Consider the following 20,512-nt stretch of genomic DNA (forward strand, 5'->3'; position numbering starts at 1 on the left):
AAAGTCAGACTCCCTGTTGTATCACTTATGGGTTATGCGGTTGTGTGCATGTATGTCCTATATTGTTTAAAAGCCTCTACTTCTTCATCTTTATAATAAAGACAAAAAATATTTAGCATGAAGTTGTAAGCATTAGACAAAAGTACCTAGTAATATCCATATAAACTAGCCTTATGTTGCGTCATTGATCTTCCCATTAAAATCTATTACGACTACCTCTAAAGGAAAGATATCGAATGACAGCCATGTGCCAATATTTATATAAATTACCACAACAGGAGTAGTGCCACATTGCTATTATTATTTGAATTTCACAGATAAAGTATTTCATAAATCCCTAAATATTTGGTAAGAGAGCTGGGTTGGAACTGAGGCCTGACTGCAGAATCCATATTTCTTTTCGTGACACCATGCTCATCGTATTCACCAAGAGTCGTTTACTCAGTAGAACATTACATCAGATACATGTATTTGACAGTATTTTCCTACCACTATTGGATACTTGGGTTGATAATAGTACCTCTGTTCCTTTTGTCCATTTACTAGCTAATTCCTAGTTTGGACACCTCTGGAAACAGACTCATCTCACCTCGGAACATTGTACTAGAAGCAACTGAGTTCTTTGCACCCAGATGTGTTCTGGCAGCACTCGTGTTTTATTCTTTCCTAGATCCCTGTGCTTCTCTCACAGATTGTGGAAGCACATGGAATTTTAGGTGGGCTTAGGTATATTTAGTATACTTAATGTCCCACACACAGATGCCACAGGAAAGTAATGTGGATTTGGCGAAAGCACCTGCACGGAAGGCACCTGAGACAGGTGCTTTCCAGTTTCTTCTCTGGAAGCCCCGCCAGGGAATTTTGCCTAAGAAGGGGAGGATGGCTGGGAGATTTGCTAACATCTAAAGCTCTGTTGTCCTTTGTTATACAGCTTGGAAGTGAGGAGTAAAATGGGTGATGTTAAATCTTAGGAGGAAAATCCATCTTCTCCTGAAAGGAAATGTTGCCACAGTCCTCTTTGTGAAGCCTTGTGACTGTAAACAAGTCTCAGTGGCAATCCCAGGAGGCCAGGTTGGGCGCTGAGGCCTCAGTGGATTTTCCTGGAATCTCTTACTTCCAACACCTGCAAATAGGCATCCCTGTTGTATTTACTTACAGCATCACGTATATTCTTCCACGACAATGTAATCTACTGTAACCTGATGCCCTTTTGTGATGGTTACATATCTGTTCCTCCAATTAAACTTATTTTTATAAAGGCTAATAGGAGGCAGATGATCAATGCTCAATAAATATTTGTGGGACAAATGAATGAATGGGGTAAGCAAAGAGCAACTTTCTCATACAAAAGCTACAGAGCTAGCTCCTCAAATGGCACAATCCTGTTTGTCACTGCAGTATCCACCAGAGCCAAGGTATGGAATAATTCCAGATGCCCCCTAATGGACAAAAGGATCAAGAAAATGTGGTATATATACACAATGGAATTTTACTCATTCATTACAAAGAATAATGCAGTACCATTTGTAAAGAAATGGAAAGACCTGGAAACAATTATGTTAGGTGAAATAAGTCATGCCCATAGAGACAAAGAGTGCATGTTTTCCCTTATAGGTGGAAGCTAGATTTAGCTTACAAACTTAGATGGAAATATGTTGGGTTGTGTGCAAGTGTATACAAATGTACTAACTGAAATAGGGTAGATTTAAGGGAGAACTCAAGTAGCATAATTCCTTAGAAAGGCAAAATCAGAGTTCAGCAAAATAAGACACAGGAAGTGAGTACTTGAAAGGGTGGGGTGGGGTCAAGGGGAAAAGGGATGGCCAAATGGAGAGAAGGCAGAAAAATGCAATCAAAACTGCAATGTATATCTTATAAAATTAGGAATAGTGAAGGAAGGAGGAGGTAGGGGAAGGATGGGTGGGAATGTTGAAAGGGGTGACATTGACCAAGTTACATTGTATTCATAAACTGCTTTGTTAAATGGAAACTCCTTTGTAAAACTACTTAAAGGCAATAATAAAAAAAACATAAAAAGGAAAATAAAAACAAGGTGAGGATCATGTTTACTGCACTGTCCTGTTTGAATGGGTCAGGTGATATGTAAGTATCACTTTTGGTGTAGTCCTTGGTGAAGAAGCCATTATGTGTTATTTGCATATACTACCTATTAGTTCTTTGTTTCCCTTCTTTTCTGGATTAACTATGGGGATTTGGGAATACCTAAGGCATCTGTGAGAAGTGTAATACTTCAGTCTACTGAAGTCAGATATAAACACTTGTGTCTCTGAAATACCTTCCCCATATGATCAGAACTTCTGCTGTATTTTTGCATCTATTTAGGCACTTCAGAACAACTTGACATCTTAGGATTTATTCAGAGCTTATCTATTGAGCACCTACAATATGTTTGGCCCTGCAAAGAGCTCTAAGAATAGACTGGTGAATTTGACAAGAAATGTTTGGTCTCAGCATTTTGTTTAAATATGAGTAAGTCCTGAAAGAAACTGGGGGTCATATTTATTCATATATTGCTGTGAACAATCGTAAGTATCTTACATTGTGCTTCTCTCTGTCCCCAGCTGTCTGCTAGGTATCCTGCATGAATCTCATGTAATTTTTACAAGGACTGTGCAAGATAGACTTAACTGTGTCCACTGTACAGCCTAGGGAGCAGAAGCCCTGCAGCACATGAGTGGTGAATTTTATTTTGTCAGTTGTGGGCCTTGAACTCAAGGCCTGGATGCTGTCCCTGAGCATTTTGTTTTCCTCCAAACTAGGGCTCTACCACTTTGAGCCTCAGCACCACTTCCAGTTTTCTGGTGGTTAATTGGAGATAAGAATCTCTCAGGGACTTTCCTGCCTGGGCTGCATTTAACCCATGATCCTCACATCTCATCCTCCTGAATAGCTAGGATTATAGGTGTGAACCATGGGTACCTGGATGGTTATGCTGAAGTTTGAACTCAGATCTGTGTAATACTATCAGTTCTTCTTACTGTTGTTCTCCTCCTCCTTCTTTTCCTGCTCTTCCTCCTTCTTCTCATTCTCCTTTTCCTTTATATTTTCCTTCTGCATGAGGTCTGCCAGTCGCACACTTTTAATTGCCTAATTGGTTAATGAAGTGATAAAGTGGCAATCTTTTATAATTTATTTCATTTTAGTAGATTATACCCATATAAGGGCTGTTCAATTTAACCAACATATTTCTTATAATGGTAGATTTAAAATAATAGCTCATAAATGTTGTATTTTCATGACAAATAGTGTCTGCATGTATTATGAAAGTCTTTTAAAACTATCTTTAAAATGCATAGTTAAAATGGAGCTAAATGGCTAGAGATTGTAGCTCCCTGATGGCACATTTGCTTATCATGTTCAATACCTTGGGTTTGACCCCCTAGAATTGCAGGAAAACTAAATGGAAGCAAAAGTAAGGGTTCAAGAGATTTTTTTAGTGGGGGAGATCAAACTTGTTGATCTGGAATTACATAAAAACATAGATGAGGCCATGTTTGGAAAGAGAAAGAAACCGAGCAGGTGTTCAATCTGCTCAAAATGCCATCATTTAATATTTATTAAACACCAGGACCACTTCATTTAGCTCCTGCTTTAGACCAAGATGAACAGCTTCTTTCTTCTCCTTCTCCTCCTTCTCTTTCTCCTTGCTCCACCTACTATTCTCTTCCTATTCCTTGTCCTCACTTTCTTACTCATCCTCTTCTTCTAGACAATGACGTACCAGGTAGCCTATGTAGACCTTGAATTTGTGATCTCATTAAACACCATGCCTTGAAGGATGTTTGTCTCTCTGGGTGCAAACTTAATTCATAGCATATAGTAAACTCATAATATGCTTGCTTTATGAGTGATTTTTTTTTTGCCAGTCCTGGGCTTTGGACTCAGGGCCTGAGCACTGTCCCTGGCTTCTTTTTGCTCAAGGCTAGCACTCTGCCACTTGAGGCACAGCTCCACTCCACTTCTGGCCGTTTTCTATATATTTGGTGCTGGGGAATCGAACCCAGGGATTCATGTATATGAGGCAAGCGCTCTTGCCACTAGGCCATATCCCCAGCCCCATGAGTGATTTTTTTAAAAGTCCTGTTAAGAACTTTTTGGACTGTCAAAGTATGGCTTGTGGTCTGTCATGAGATGACACATGAAATTCCTAATTCACTACCCCTCCGTGAGCTTCCCATCTCATTTCTTTTAACAAAGCTTGTTTTAATGGACAAAAGTAAAAGTATAACCATAAACCAGTAAAGCAGAAATATAATATAAGCCATTAAAATCTGTCTAAAGCATCTCTATGAGTTCCCCCAAAGAACCTGTCATGGTACAGATATCTGGGAGATCCAACAATTAACAAGGTGGTAGGTGTATTGTTGAGAAAACCACAGACTTGCTGTGAAAATGGTTGTCAAACAACGATGAAGACGGTGGTGAAGCTCATGCTAATCCTGCTAAAGAAGGCAGCACATACTACAAGAACTGTGTAAATCAGGGTGGTGGGCTCTCAAGCTAGACTTGGTTCTCCTTTCACTTTCCTGTTCCAAAAGAAAAAGACAAAAGTAATGGATTTTCATCCAACTTCAGGTAGGTGTGGATGAAGTCAAGGTTTCCAGAATTTCTGGAAAGAATGTGGCATCTGCTCTGAGAGTTACTGCCTTGTCAAGATGCTCTTCACCAAAGCACTAAATGTTCTGACTCCATCAACAAGTGTTCTCTAGTGTCTAAGCCTTTGCCTAAGAAGCAACTCTGGGTTCAAAGAAATTATTTCTCTGTGGATCTGGGTAGAAATCCAGAAGGACATTGTTCAGACCGTAACCAGAGCTACATAAATAAAGTGATTTTACTTCCTGTTAAAGTGTTAAAAAGTTAAAATGTCTTGCAGTAAGAAAATGGTGAAGTGAGACTTTGTACATATACACAATGAACTGTAATTAGGCATTTCAAGTCATATTTCTACTCTAATGTTAAGAGAAAGTAGGACATTGATTTTTAGCATTGAGTAGTTTCAATTTGAAAACAAAGAAAATCTGATGAGTTTTGTGATGGTCCTTTTTCTCTGTATTTTTTTCTATGTTTTCTACACAGAGAAAATATTCTTTTTACTCAGAAAGAAGTCTTGCCAAATTATTAGAAAGCATAATTCCAAGCTTTCAATGGGACTCTCTTTACAGTCACTATAAGGCCAGAGATGTGAAGGAGGTCAGTGTCTGCTAACAATTACTCTCTCGTTTTACCCTGTAGAGTTTGTAAAATGAGAATAAAAGTCTTCTGAAAGAAAAAAAAAGCAATGTCTGTCTCCTTTGCTTAATTAAAACACAATTAAGTACTTCAGTCTGGTCTTAGTCACAGAGCTGGAACAGTCACAGCAAGGCAATTTCAATCATCATGACAGTGGTACCCAAGTCATTTTTAGATCCAAATTCACACAGACGACTTCCTTCTGAGTTTCATCTATGACAGAAGCTAATGACTACAATGTAGACAAGCCAGCTGGAGTATTAATGGAATTTTGCCCTTCTATGATACCATTTCCCAATGAGTTTCCATGTACAGATGTGTAATCTTACAGACCTATCACAAGATTCTCAGTATTCTTACTGGCAACCTACAGGTACCATTTTAGAAAGTGTTTTCATATAATATCAAAGAAGGTGGCTCACTTTACATTTCCTAAGTGAGTCGGCACACAGAGATCATGGAAATTATGCTATGGCCATTGTGCTATGAGTTTTTGAGAATACAATGTGCCAAATTCAGCCATGTTTTGGATTAAGTTTCCATGAGCCTCACAAATGTTAGATTTGCCCAGTGTGAATGAATGTGCCTGTTCAGTTCTGTAATTTTTACAATAACTTATCTAACTTATTGAAATAAAACTTGTTTGAGAATAGCAAATACTACTTTTGTATAAGGCTAACAATGATTATAATAGCCATCATTAAGTGTCAATGAAAGGCTGAGGTTCTGCTGAACATATAGTATATGTTATTTTTTGTCTTCACCATAATTTTGTGGGATGGATTATAATTTGTATTTAACAAACAAGAAGAATGGGACACGGATCAAATTATTTGCTTATGTAAGGCTACATATTCATTAAGTGGGAGTTAAAATTCAGATTTGGTTCTAACATACAGTGTAGTTTTCTTTCTGTTTTCCTATGTGATGCTGACTGACATTTTTAGGCTAATAATATTATTTATCAAGAATGTAGGTCTTATACCCTGAGAATCTGAAACTTTGAGGAATGTAGTGACTTGCCAAAACTCATATGAGCAAAAAGCAAACACAGACCTGAATTGTATTAATTGCCTTTATTTGTTTAGTTTTGTATTATGTTACTGCTGAAACAAAACTGGAACTTCTGTTAATATGATATGTCATATTCTACTATTTTTAAGACTAAATTGGCCCAATGCTTGCTCTGTCACATACTCTATGACTTGAGCCATGCTCCCAGTTCTTTTGCTTTTGTTATTTGTGTGTGTGTGTGTGTGTGTGTGTGTGTGTGTGTGTTTGCCTGCACCAGCTTGCTTCTCAGTCTTCCTATTGCTGAAGTAACTATCATGCCACTGTGCCCAGGTTTTATTGGCTGAGATGAGGTTTGTGAACTTGTCTCCCAGACCGGCCTGAAACTATGATCCTTCCACTACCAGTTTCACAAATAGCTGGGATTACAGGCATGAGAAACTGTACCTGGTTATATTTTAATTTCTTTTATTGATTTTAATGGATATGAAGTTAAATTATTCTTATAATATTGTTATTTTTATGCATTTGAGATCATCATGAAGTCACAGATTTCCTTCTGTCCTGAATGGGAAACGATGGCAGTGGGGAGCATTCAGAGCTTCTAGTCATTAGCCACTTTGGCACAGTTATGGTCAAATTTCCATCCAGAAACAAAATGGAAATGATCTCAAGGAATCAGTAGCCAAAGTGCTCCAAGAAGTTCCTCAAGCTTCTTGGCCAGTTATTCCATCTTCCCCTTTTTATTTTCTTCTCTCTATTTTGGAAAGGAAATTAACATTCATAGAGGACTTGCCCCATGCCAGAGACTGCTCTGCTCTGAGCACTTTCAAAGACACTGTGTAAATCCTTGCAATTAATCTCAGGGTATAAATTTCATCCTCCAAAGTGCAGAGAAGTTCAGTGTTTGGGTCTAACTATGAACTATATTTTCTCCATCTTCACCACATTCTCTTTAGTGAGAAGTGTCCTGTTTTGTATGAATGGGTTATGCTCTGTTCACCACCATGATGTAATCCAGACTCTATCTAGATTCTGATTTAAATAAACTATAAAATTATTTATGAGATTCAAGCACTGACTGGATATTCGATGGCATTAAATATTTTTGGTAGGTAAATAGTACTTTAGCTATTTTCAAAGGCTTCTTCTGGAACTTATGCATAAAATGACATGCTTCCTGAATTTGTTCACAGTAACTCATTGAAGGGGAAAAGGATGGGAATAGAAGTTAAGCAAAATGGCTTTAATGATGGTTAAAGTTGACTGGTAGTACATAGGTTCATCATATTGTTCTCTTCAAATGTGTATACACTCCACAATAAAACAATTTAAAGTTTGTAGTTAGAGAGCTTGGTTGTAAATTGGTAAAGGAGATGAACCTAGGGTTTGAGTAACACTTTTTTCTTATAGTATCCTTGTGACCTTTTGTCTCTGAGGCCCTTTCTCTCATAGAATGAAGCTTACCTTGTAATACTTACCTTGCATTCCTGCAACATGGAATCAAGGAAATAAGGTACATAAATACGCAACACAGTTCCCACTGCATGTATGCTCATTGCAAAGTTACTGGCTACTCTTATAAGGTACAAAGGACATCTGCTTTCATTTGCATCCTACCAAGATTTGGCTCACGTAGAACTTCTAGTATCCACATGACTTCATCTTTGGCTGCTAGCCAAAGTTGAATGATATAAATCTTCCATGGCGGAGATCGGTGGCTCATGCCTGTAATCCCAGTTACTCAAGTGTCTTAGCTCTGAGAATAATGGTTCAAAGCCAGCCAGGACAGGAAACTCCATGAGATTCTGTTCTCTAATTAACCACCAGATAATCAGAAGTGGAGCTGAGACTCAAAGTGGTAAAGCGCTAGCCTTGAGTTAGAGCTCAGAGACAGCACCCAGGCCCTGAGTTCAAACCCCATGACCAACAAAAAGAAATAAATTTGGACTAGGCATCTCATCCATTTTCTCTTTACTGAGCTCAATTTGGGATACAGGAATTGTTCAAGCAATGGAGAAATTACAGACATCTGTCCTGCTTGCTTGCTTTCTTCTTTACTTGCCTGGTGGCTCCCTGGCAGGAAGAAAAAAAAAGGGGGGGGCTACAAAGAAAATGGGCAAACCTGACTTGAGTGGAGCCAATATATCTTGGATATCAGTGCTCCATTATAAGTCAGATAACCTGAGCTGTTTCTTGTTATCATGGGACATATGAAGATTGACACATGGGGCATTGACCAATGGGGTATCGTACAATTACCTTAAAGTCCCCAGACATTTATCAGGCATGGTTTCTTCTCTCAGAGATCTTCCAGCTGTGCAGTGGGATGGACACATGATTATAATAGTCAACCAGAAGAACAAGGGAAAGATTTCTACAGAAGTATTAGGTGTTGATAATCAGAGCTGTGGACAGCTCCTGGGAAATGATCTCCACAATCTTGTGGAGATCAAGCCAACTTGACCTGGTTAGCTTATATAAGCAAGCTCAAAGGTTAGCCAAGACAGGTCCCTTGTGGGCATAGGAATGCGTGGGTCTTAGATGTCTCTGGAAGTCTCTCTGTTAGGTTAGGAATCTACATACACATGCTGGCTCCAGGAGTAGAATGCCCAGTGCCCAGTTACTTTTGCAGGCCCCGTGTAATCCTATGGGGATGAATAAAACTTATTTCCAAAGCCACTGTTAGAACAACTGTACAAGCATGACCATGAATGCCTGTCTTCACATAAGAATCTCTCTGGAAACAGCTGTAGGTTCAATTTCTACAACCACACAGGAAATCCTCAGGTAAATATTCCCTCAAGCTTTTTTTTTTTTTTTTTAACAATATAACGGTTTTCTCTCTAAGTTATTTCAGCTCAAAAAAATAAAATTTCAACTTAACTGAGAAGACCTGGTTGATATTATGATAGAGTGGCCATACTATACCAGGACTTGGAACCAGGGTATCAAAAGGACAGGAACTTATTTTCAGCAGATATAATGATTTAGTACAAACTCAGTATCATGATTTTGAGTTACCTATTTTTTAAAAAAAATTTCCAAGGTTGAACGATAACAAGAAATTCCTTACCATCATAGGTACTGTCCAGTCTATGGAGTGTGTTCACAAATGACTCTATTCCCCAGTAATTCTTAATTTGATACAGTGGATGTATCTTATTTTTGTCACATGAGGGAATGAAGACTCAGAGCAGCGTACCATGATGCTTAGAGCAAGTGGCAACGCCAGAAAGTCATGCCTAATGAGTCCTCTGCTTCTGCATAGACTTCACGTAGTTCAAGCTTTGTCTTTTACAACTGGCTCTCCAGCTCAGTTCTTCAGAACTCCAGTGAACTGTTATGGTGTTTCCTAGAATGTTTGACCAGTAATAAGTATGTTTTAGCAAAAGTTCCTATGCAAACCACTTTGGATACGTAACATAAAGCAAAGCAAAGTTCAAGTCTGTAGTCCTAGCTACCTGGGAAGCATTTAGGGGGGATTTCAATGCAAAGCCAGCCCGAGCATATGAGTTTGTGAGACTGAATCTCAAGCAAAGGCTGGGTATGTGTTCCATATCCCAGCTAGGAGCGAAGCACAATGTCTGGGTGCTGTGCCACACACTTGTTAGCAAAGTATAATTAGGAAGGAAGCACCTAGGCTGGCTTGGGCATAAAACAAGACCTTACTTTGAAAAATAACCAATTCAAATAGGGAGACATGCGGTGGATCAAATGCTAAGTGCCTGCTTCACAAGCGTGAGGCTCAGAGTTCAATCTTAACTACTGTCAATGTTCATTAAAGCACACTTCTACGACCCCTTAGCAAATGAAGGCTCTTGTGGGTTAATCATGGCTTGAACCATTTTCTGTAACATGTTTTGTGTGCACCACTGTGGCCTCTCTTTCTGCCATTTATTTAGTGTTATATTATAGGCATTTTCTTGATGGACAAAAAGTATGAAGGTGATGCTTCTAGACCTTGACAATAGGCAAAGTAGGAGCTAAGTGTGGTAGTAAACTGTAAACCCAGATATTTAGGTGGGAGAGACCAGGAGAGCTGAAATGTTGAAGCCAGCCTGGGAACAATTAATGGTACCTTATTGCAAAAACAAACAAAAGGGTTAGGAACATGGCTGTAATAATGGAGCACTTGTCTAACAGCCTTGAGGCCTTGAGTTCCATAAGAAGTGAAGTATGGTATTTCCTGGTAGGTTTTATAGGTGATAAAGTTACCTTGGAGGGAAAGGTAAAGGGAAAAAAAGAGAATAAGAGGATAGTTAATATATGTAAATAGATGTTGCTTGATATTATTTATGAATGATACCATAAAGACACTGGAGTGGGAAAGGATTGATTATTCATCAAATGAACATTAGTCACTAGAGGATTTATTAACTTTAGTGAAAGGTATGTCTAGAATCAATGGCAAGGGCATTTTCAAACATATCTTGGAAGATGGCTCTTAGGAGGGTGTTGATTTGCTTAGCATAAATTTTCTAGAACCATATCATGCTACCTGAGATAGGTGTTGTTACATATGACTTAATTACTAGCCCTTTAGGGCAAATGTATTTGGTAAAATACAACAGGAAATCTCAAATGCAAGGGGAGGCAAAGTAGGGAGATGCAGACTGAGAAGATAGGAAGGAGAGAAGGGAGATGGTAGGCAAGACAGAGAAGGACTGAAGGGGAAAGGAATTGCTTACTGGGTGTTAAGTTCTTTTTGATGCTTTATATGCATTGCTATGTTAGTTCTTCCAATACTCTTGTAAGGTAAACATAGTGTTGCCATTTTCACAAATGAGAAAATGAATTTGAAAGATTGGAATCAAAAGTCCCTACCCGATTCTATGATTCAATGGGATAAAGGAATATTCTAAAATTTTTGTTTACAGGTTAAAATATTCTTGAGATCCCTACTAAATAGAGAAAAAAGTAGAAGGAGACAGGCAAATGGTTACAAGGAAAGGAAAAAGCTCTTTGAAGAATTAAAGATAGCGGGGTCCTTTTGGATCTGAGTGTGTGAGTGTGTGTGTGCATACATGTGTATGTGAGTGTGTAAGGACTAGAACAAGTTTTTGATTCAGGAGGAAGGAGTTGGTAAGAGGTATATTTTCTTTATAGTAAAAGCCCTTAGGGGAAAAAAGAATGAACAAGTAGATCACATAAGACTCCTTCTAGAGACACACATTGAAAGATTAGTCACAAAGGGAGTTGAATGTGAGAGAATGTGTGGGGAGCATATCAGGAGTTCCTTTTTTAGAAGGTCCTAAGGGAAAGAAATATTACAGTATAATAGTTAATCTTCAGCAAGAGGCAGGGCTCTTGAACTGCTTCTATTCAGTTCAAGAGATCAACTGTAGAAGTGTGGGCTGAAGTCAAAGGTCATGATAGCTAGCTTGAGTAAGGATCCACAGGTAAAGCTCAAATGTGTTCCACGAGGATATATACTTTCAGTCCCATAGGTTATTTTCAGTTCCACGTGGGTGTCATATGAAGGGTCATAATAATAGAGTAAAGGGGATGCCTTTAAAGAAGCAATGAGAGAAGCAAGGAGTTCGAGGAAGGAGTGCAGGTCTTCCTTTCTTTTAGGAAGTCTCTCTTGTATGTATTTACACTATTTTTTATTTAAAAATTCACTTATCTTACTGATTTGGGGTTCTCTGTCTTCTTCCTTCAGCACAATTAGGGGTTATGACGACATCTCAATGTCATCATACAGTCACTACACAGTCTTGGTACATCTACTTAATAAGTATTTATCAAGTAGATTAAGCACTGTCTACTAGTTGTCACAGCTCTAGTTCTCATTTAGAAGTTGCATTGTGAATGGGATTACTTTAACTTGATGACCAAAATGGCTGAGATGTTGATTCCTGATGATCCTTAAATAAAAATATCGATCATATATTGCATATTTTCAATAATGATGCAGTATATATTTGCATGTACAATCTATTTTCTGCTCAAGAATGCTGTGAATTACCATAGAAAATGGGTGGTGACTGTAATAACTTCAGGTTCACAGAACTAATAATCCTCAGTGTACCCAATTTGAAAATTTTTATTTATCTTTCCTGTCACACCAAAATATCGATGAGGACTTTTCCCATTTACAAATTAAAATTGATTGAAGACTAACTAGGTGGTTTTTATGTCACTCCAAGGAAAGAATCTCTTTATAGCCACTTAAAGAAAAAGTGAATTGTCATGTATGTTGCAATTAAATGGATTCACTTTTCTTATTTTCATAAAGCTTCCCATATGAGCAGGAAAGCAAACATCAAACATGTTTTACAAAAAGCTACCAAAACATTTGAAGTTTGGAATAAATGAAAGTGATGGTTTTCCATGAAGTCATAATATCCTGTGCCAAGAATTCGCCAAACAGAAGCTACTAATTGAAAGTCAGACTGGCCCAGAATTCCTTGCTATCTTAAACATAAAACACTATATTATTAAGCATTTCAATTATATTAATGATGCCGGAAGGGCCTGTATGTGGACATTTTACCCACAATTTAAGAACTAGATTTCAAGAAATAAGAAAGAAACACATCAATAATAGAAGCTACAGATACACAAAGGACGTTGAAAGTAGTTACAACTGTTTCCATAACATGGAGTTCATTTCACTTAGCATCATCTTATGTGTTCATAAGGGTATAGCTATTGGGCCTTGTGATGCTCTGCTATGACTTGCCTAAACCTGTACTAATTATTCCCAATAAGGGAGACCATAGAGTCCATGTTTCTTTGGGTCTGGCTCACTTCACTTAGTATAATTTTTTCCAAGTCCTTCCATTTCCTTACAAATGGGACAATGTCATTCTTTCTGATAGAGGCATAAAATTCCATTGTGTATATGTACCACATTTTCCTGATCCATTCGTCTACTGAGGGGCATCTGGGCTGGTTCCAGATTCTCGCTATGACAAATTGTGCTGCAACGTCCTATGTGTATCTGTAGCTTCTATTATTGATGATGTTCTTGTATCACCTTCCTGTGGTTGTACCTACACTATCTCTGTAATCTTATCTGAGTATATTGGAAACCGTGTATACTGGTATTGGAACTAGGAAATTGAAAGGGAATACCAAATTTGAGAGACACAGGGTAAAAAAAGACAAACAACGACAAAAGCAATACTTGCAAAACTGTTTGGTGTAAGTGAGCTGAACACCTCCGTGGGGGAGGGGGGGAAGGGAAACGGGGAGGAGGGAGGGGGGTATGAGGGACAAGGTAACAAACTGTACAAGAAATGTATCCAGTGCCTAACGTATGAAACTGTAACCTTTCTGTACATCAGTTTGATAATAAAAATTAAAAAAGAAAGCCAGAAGTGGAGCTGTGGTAAAGCACTAGCCTTGAACTAAGGTGCAGTGCCCAGGCCCGGAGTTCAAGCCCCAGGACAGGCACAAAAAAAAAAAAAAAAAAAAGGCTAGGTAGCTCACACCTATAATCCTATTCAGGAGAAAGAGATTAAGAAGGCTGGAGTTCAAGACCAGTATAGGCAAGAAGTTGAGATCCCCCACCACAACCAATAAAATCTGGGCACAGTGGTAAACATCTGTTCTTCAAGCAATGTAAGAAATGCAAATAGAAGGATGAAATCCTAGCTAAATGTGGAGGCTACAGATAGGATTTTGAGATTCAACTCCTGGTATCTACTTGGAGCCTGATAACCAATATTAGAATTAATCTATATCAAACAATTATTTGCTAAATGAATAAATTATCGTTGTAATATGCATAATCTACTTAAAATCTAATTGGCATGCTATCTCATTGTATATCTCATTTCACTCAAAATTTAATTTTCCCCTCATTTTTTATCATGAGTTACACATTTTTTTTTTTTTTTTTTTTTTTTTTGGCCAGTCCTGGGCCTTGGACTCAGGGCCTGAGCACTGTCCCTGGCTTCTTCCCGCTCAAGGCTAGCACTCTGCCACTTGAGCCACAGCGCCGCTTCTGGCCATTTTTTCTGTATATGTGGTGCTGGGGAATCGAACCTAGGGCCTCGTGTATCCGAGGCAGGCACTCTTGCCACTAGGCTATATCCCCAGCCCATGAGTTACACATTTTAACAATCAATTATATAATAAATCATATAATACTGCAAAAAAAAAAACAAAAAAAAGAAAGAAACACATGAATCACAGTAACACAACCAGAGCAAAATATGAGACATAGAAAAAACTGTAGTATAGTTCATTAGTTTTAAGGAACAGGAAACTACAAAACACACACTAACATGCAAACTGACAGCAATAGTAGATTCTGATCACTTGCATTACAAAACATTCACCTAGGCTTCAAAGCAAATTTTAATATGTTAATGATCTGCAAAAAAATCTATTTAAACATAACTCTCCAAAAGTTCAGTCTTTCAGAGCTTTGGAGAAAATAAACAAGCATCAAAGAAAAGAAGAAAAAATAAAGTGACAGATCTCTGTTTTCAGAAAAGAACTTTTTTTGAGCAAGAATTGAGAAAAATAAACCTTATTCTATGGATTTATAACAATTGCAAGTATATTCACTGATCAAGGAACACTTTGCCTTTTATGAGTAATCCTGAATAATAATGAAATCCTTTTAATCAAAATTATCCAATGTTCTATAAAGAGATCAGCAAGTATTGTTTTAGGTATACTGAGACTAAAGGGCATGTGGTGAAAGAGGATACGTCCAAGTCTTAATTATAATTTAGAACAAAGGGAAACAAATGCTCACCCAGAAAGAATTCAATAAATCATTGGGAATAACCATGCATTATTTTAAACCAAAATAAACAATTGGTGGTCATACAGAAGGTCACCTATGCTAGGCCTGCAATGAAGCAAGGCAGAGGAGAAATCCAGAGATAGCTTTAAGTTAGCGGGACTTGTGTAGAACATCTCTTTAATGTACTCAGAGGCACCTTGTTATTAAAGTGTCAAAGTCTTTGAAGATTCTTCAGTAACTTGCTATTCCATTGCTGTTTCGTTCATTATGTAGTTTCTAAAGCTTCCCTAAACTCTTTTGCTCAGCAGAGTTCTCAATGAATCAAAGCAGGAACAGCTCAAACTCTTGATTCACTTAAGCGAGTTTAGAAACTTAGTGTTCCTTCTCAGCGAGAACAAGTTACAAAAATTCCCTAGCTTGAAAGATCATGATCTAAACAAGCACACTAAAGAGCACCAATAGCCTAGATTTGTATTTTTGCCTTTTCTACTTACCAATTCTTGAAGATAGGTAGAAATAATTCAGTTTTTTAACTTATTAAGAAATAAAAGGAGGGACTGGGAATATGGCCTAGTGGTAGAGTGCTAGCCTCGCTTCATTGAAGCCCTGGGTTCCATTCCTCAGCACCACATATATAGAAAACGGCCAGACGTGGCACTGTGGCTCAAGCAGCAGAGTGCTAGCCTTGAGCCAAAAGAAGCCAGCGACAGTGCTCAGGCCCTGAGTTCAAGGCCCAGGACTGACTGACTAAATAAATATAAATTTAAAAAAAGTGAGTTAAAAAAAAAGAAATAAAAGGAAGGGTACTCATTTGAGTAGGTTAAAATGCACTGGATTGGAAAAAGGGTGGATATAATGTGTTTATATATTTACTAAAAGTAAATTTTAAAATGATCTTTAGCATTTTATGTTAACACCAAAGACATTCAAAGCAATATTAATTATGCACATGGTTTTAGTAGGAATGATTTGATTGCTACATCCAAATATTTAATTAACAAATGCTGAGTTTTTGCTATAAAAGACATCATGCAGATGTTGCAGAAACATGATAAAGATCATTGGAATATTCACGCTTGCAGACTATGATTCTTACTGTAGATGTATCTGAAAGATGAAGAATTTCCTCAAATACTATATTTTTATTTATTAGAGAATAGATGGGATAACCTATATAGTGAGCATCCAGCCCTATTCTATTAATTATATAATTTAACCAATAGGGGCAGAGATATCACTCATTTATTAATTGACCTCTGTACCACTTGATACTTTAGCGAAATTAATGTGACAAGATAGACATTGTCAATTTCAACCTTAGATTAGTTGAGTAGGATCCCTTACATAGTAACATTCTTCATCTAGTCCAAGGTAATCACTAATTTAATTAAGGTGCACAGAAATCACTCAATACAAAGGAAAAGACCTTTAGAACAACATTAAAAGAAATAGGACTTACTAACTAGGAAGTACATGATTGTTATTGAGTCTGTGGGGCAGTCCGTGGAACTTTCCAGGCAGTGCCTCTGAAGTGTTTGGCATTTGGAATCCATACTTCTATGCAACCTAATTACAAAGAACCTATACTGAGCCCAGGTCAACATTCCTGAGCATGTTAGATGATACAGAAATCCCAAATACAGGAAGGCTATAACATTCTGAGTTCTGTTATCCAGTCACAGAACAGGATTCTTGTATAGCACATCAAAGTATGGTACGTAGTTATTCCAAGTCTCTGGGTGTCTGTAGAAGCTGCTTAATGTTCAGATAATAATAAATAAATAAACTAGATAATATCCAATTTACCAAGAACATTTTTAAACAACAGAAACTATCTAAGTTAGCATCCATCCCAATTTGGGAAAGGTTTACCAAGATAGGTGGCATTATATTGCATTGTTAATTAGTGGATGTACAGAGAAATTCATCACTTGCCTTTAGGCTTTAACAGCCTCCAAGACTTTTTACTTCCTCTATCAAATGAGAAAGCATGTCCAACTTGGTCTTCCTTTGGCCTGCCTCCCATCCCTCACACCCCTATCCTGAAAATCTCAGGTAAGCTTTGCTGCCATTTTCTTAAGGAGGAAATTGCTGGTGATGGCTACCTTCCCCAGGCCTGATAGATTACATGTTTTGGAAGGAACAGGAGGACCTGTTCAGATCTCCTAGAACAATATTATGTAGGCATCTAGGAAATTTATGTGGAAGGACAAAAAAAAAAGAAAGAAAATGAGGGAGACATGATGAAAGAAAGAGATTGAAAAGGAGAAACCAAAAAAAGGAGGAAGGGAGACAACCAGGAAGGCCATACTGATTGCTGAAGAAAACTGCGCAAGAGGAAAAAAAAACACAAGCATGGCCTAAGGAAAAGCTGTGCTGGTATGGTGAAGGCTGTGGAGGGGTTAAAAAGCCTCAGGAGTTCCTCTACAGAACCACTTCGAGTTGACTTGGGCAAGCGTTCTTCCTGTAGTTGTCTGGCCCCCTTCCTCTCCCCTTCTTTGCAGGTGTTTTCACTTGGAAGAGTTCCATGAAGGAAGGAGAGATAGTGGAGATAGGCACTTCTGATTTGGCTTCTGCCTTCTAGGAGTCAGAAGAGCTGGCAGCACCCACTGGGTATTGATGCTGCAGCTTGCTCACCCCACTAGGCCTCCACCCCTGCAGCTGCAGTGGTTTTGGAGAAGGCCAGCATGGAAGAAGGGCAGGGATAGCTCCTGCAATGTCTCTGATGGCTGGATTCCCTGAGGATGATGGGGGAGGGCAAGCAGGGAGCAATGGAGATGGGCCCCAGGCTGTTCTCATACTGCCCACTGGTTTGCCAGTGCTCCTCATATTCCACAGAGAGCCCCAAATTGACTGAGATGCAACAGAAGCCAGAAAGGTGGACCAAAAATTCCAATGAAGTGGGAATATTAGAGTTGAGGATGAAAGGAAGACATGGCCATTCCAAGGTTTATAAAGAGAGGAAGGAAGAGAGAAGGTGTCAAAAGGCTCCTGGAGACTCTCACAAATGTGCTGCAGAGCAGACATTTATTTAAGGACTGCAGTGCTGTCATGGACGATGCAGAAACTGCAGAGAGAGGGGCTGTTCCCATTCAATATTCTTTTTTCTTTTTAAAGGTTTCTTCCTTAGAACAGAAGTTGAATTCACTTTTCTTAAGCTTCAAGGTTCTGAGCTTCAGTTTTCTCAACTGTACAACAAAGGGTTTGGACTAGATACCTTAAATACGATCTTTGTCTTATCTAACCTTCTGTAACTCAATCTATAAGCTAGGAAATCTGAGACCAAATGAGCCTTAATACTTGATTCTGTCCTTTTCTCTTTTTCTTTTCTGCCACCCATTTATCAGTACAGAATGACACCAACACCATTCATTGAACTAATGCCTACTCAATGCTATAAGGAACATCAGTCGTGACAAATCATTGGTCTTTCTATTCTGAAGTAAGGGAAGGAGCTGAGCAAACAGTATGCTTTATACTTTGCACTTCCAAGGAGAGGCTGTTCTCAAATTTTAGATTTCAAATGTCATCATGTAAATAAATGATAAATTCCTTGTGGGGTTGGAAATTGTTGGACTGACAGCGACACGTAAAGAAGCCGACGGGGACACTTCCCACCTTATTTTGAAGCAATTTTATTTCATTTTTACCCTAGAGATTGGCCTCAATCTCCATGCAACCCAGCACATACTGGGCAGGCTCTGCCTGCCAAATGCAATTCTGCCCACCTGCTCTAGTGCAGCACTTTGTGGGGTTACTGAACATCCACAGAGCGCACTCATGCGGAAGCTATACACCAGCATCCCTCGTATATACCACAAGAAACACACGCGAGTAAGCAGTTTAAGTCACAGTGGGGGTAAAATATGTTTTCATAGCTTCACTGTACATTTGTCTCAAACCTCAAATTCCTTTAAATTGTAAAAGCTTAACATGCAGAAGTAAAAGTCTTTTTCTTTAATGAGGAAGTCACGTAGAGACAATATATACGGTGTGCTTTCAACATCCACCAGTGATTCCATTCCATTTTGGTCCTCCAAACGAGGACAGGAGGGCAACACGAGTAATACGGGGGCCCCCCTTCCCCCCACCCCCCACCCCCTCACGTCGCTCAGGGCAGTGATCGGTGCAGAGCAAGTCCTCCCCATCCCTTAGACCCTAAGGAGCCCCATCCCTCACTGGCCCCTCTCTGCACATAGTCTTCCAGCAATCTGATTTCCATATGGGGTTTGACCTTGTCAACATCCTTCTACCCCTCTCCGGACAAGGACCAACCCATTTTAACTCATAATCACAGAACGACCTTTTCTCCTTTAAGGAACCAGGACCGACCCACACGTAACACGTCTGGGGATGTTTTCCTCAGCCCTGCATTCCGGGAGGCAGGTAACTAGTTTGGGTCTGCAGGTCCCCATCTCAGCCCTACCCCCCAAAAAAACCTCACGGTGCGGTAGAATAGCTTTCCTTTTCTTGCCCATTCATCACTGTGACGAAAAACAAATCCCAAACGAAAAATGATCACCTCTAAGGACTAAGCGAGAAATGGGCTCTCGTTTTACACTTATCTCCTTCGATTTTTTTTTTCTCCAACACTAGCATCTCGCTGAACAAGCAAGCCGGAAATCCACAGCAGTCAGTCACTCAATTGTACTTAGCAAACACCTTTTGTTGCTCTTCCAGCAGCGATTAAAAAACATGGTGCAGCCAACCCCACGGATGACAGGTTGGCACTTGACTACAACCATGCAATAGTTCCATCAGCAACTAGAAAACTTCACGAGGATCAGTTCATTGGCTACTTAAAGGCTCTAGGTGGAAACCCACCTATTTATAGATTTAAACTAAAAAAGCATCTCGACCTCACCTGGCTTACATCTAGCTTAAGGCAGCTCCCCGAACACGCTGCATACATAAACATTTCCCACTCCCCTCCCCACCCCCAATTATCCCCAAAAGTCCCTCAGGGACTCGTAGCCAGCAATTGTCCCCGTGCATTTAGACGCATCTCCGCAAAGCAAGGATGTGACAATAGCCAAAAGCATCTCCCTGACAACTGGCTGCGCTACACATTCAGAAATGCAAGGAAGATTGTATTTTTTTTTTCCACTTACAGTTATAGCGCTGCGCACGGTCACTTAACGACAATGATACAAACTCAACAGTTCTTTTCAATATGTGTATGCCTAATAGTTAATTCTGGTGCGCGGTTAAACCGTCTGTCTGCGTGGTTGTCTCTCTAGCTCGCTCGCTCGCTCGCTCGCTCGCTCTTTTTCTCTGAGCTCTGGGCTGCTTAAATCCCTCCCGGATCGCGCCCTGCAAGTCCAGCCGCCGCCGCCGCCGCCGCCGCCGCAACACGCTCGGGTGAATCTCTGCTGCAGATTGGGAATCCCATAGAAAACCTAGGGTCCCTGGAGCTGGATGCGCAGGCGCACGAGCTTCCTCCTCCCAGGCACTCCCTCCCCCTCCTCCCTCCTTCCCTCCCCCTTCCTCTCCTCCCGCCTCCCAGGGCTCTGCAGCCCAGCTTGGAGAACTGGGGAGCTG

General features: G+C 39.4%; 1 protein-coding gene across 1 annotated transcript in view; it reads right to left on the bottom strand.

Annotated features, from left to right (window-relative positions):
* Positions 1–20,199, bottom strand: part of Vsnl1 (visinin like 1) — an 88,639-nt gene extending 68,440 nt beyond the window's left edge. The window contains exon 1 of the mRNA XM_048353619.1: positions 20,083–20,199. The gene's annotated coding sequence lies outside the window, so the exon portion shown is untranslated. The remainder of the gene's footprint in view (positions 1–20,082) is intronic.
* Positions 20,200–20,512: the final 313 nt, after the last annotated feature.

This window comes from Perognathus longimembris, chromosome 8, assembly GCF_023159225.1.
Source record: "Perognathus longimembris pacificus isolate PPM17 chromosome 8, ASM2315922v1, whole genome shotgun sequence".
In the NCBI taxonomy this organism is placed as follows: Eukaryota; Metazoa; Chordata; class Mammalia; order Rodentia; family Heteromyidae; genus Perognathus; species Perognathus longimembris.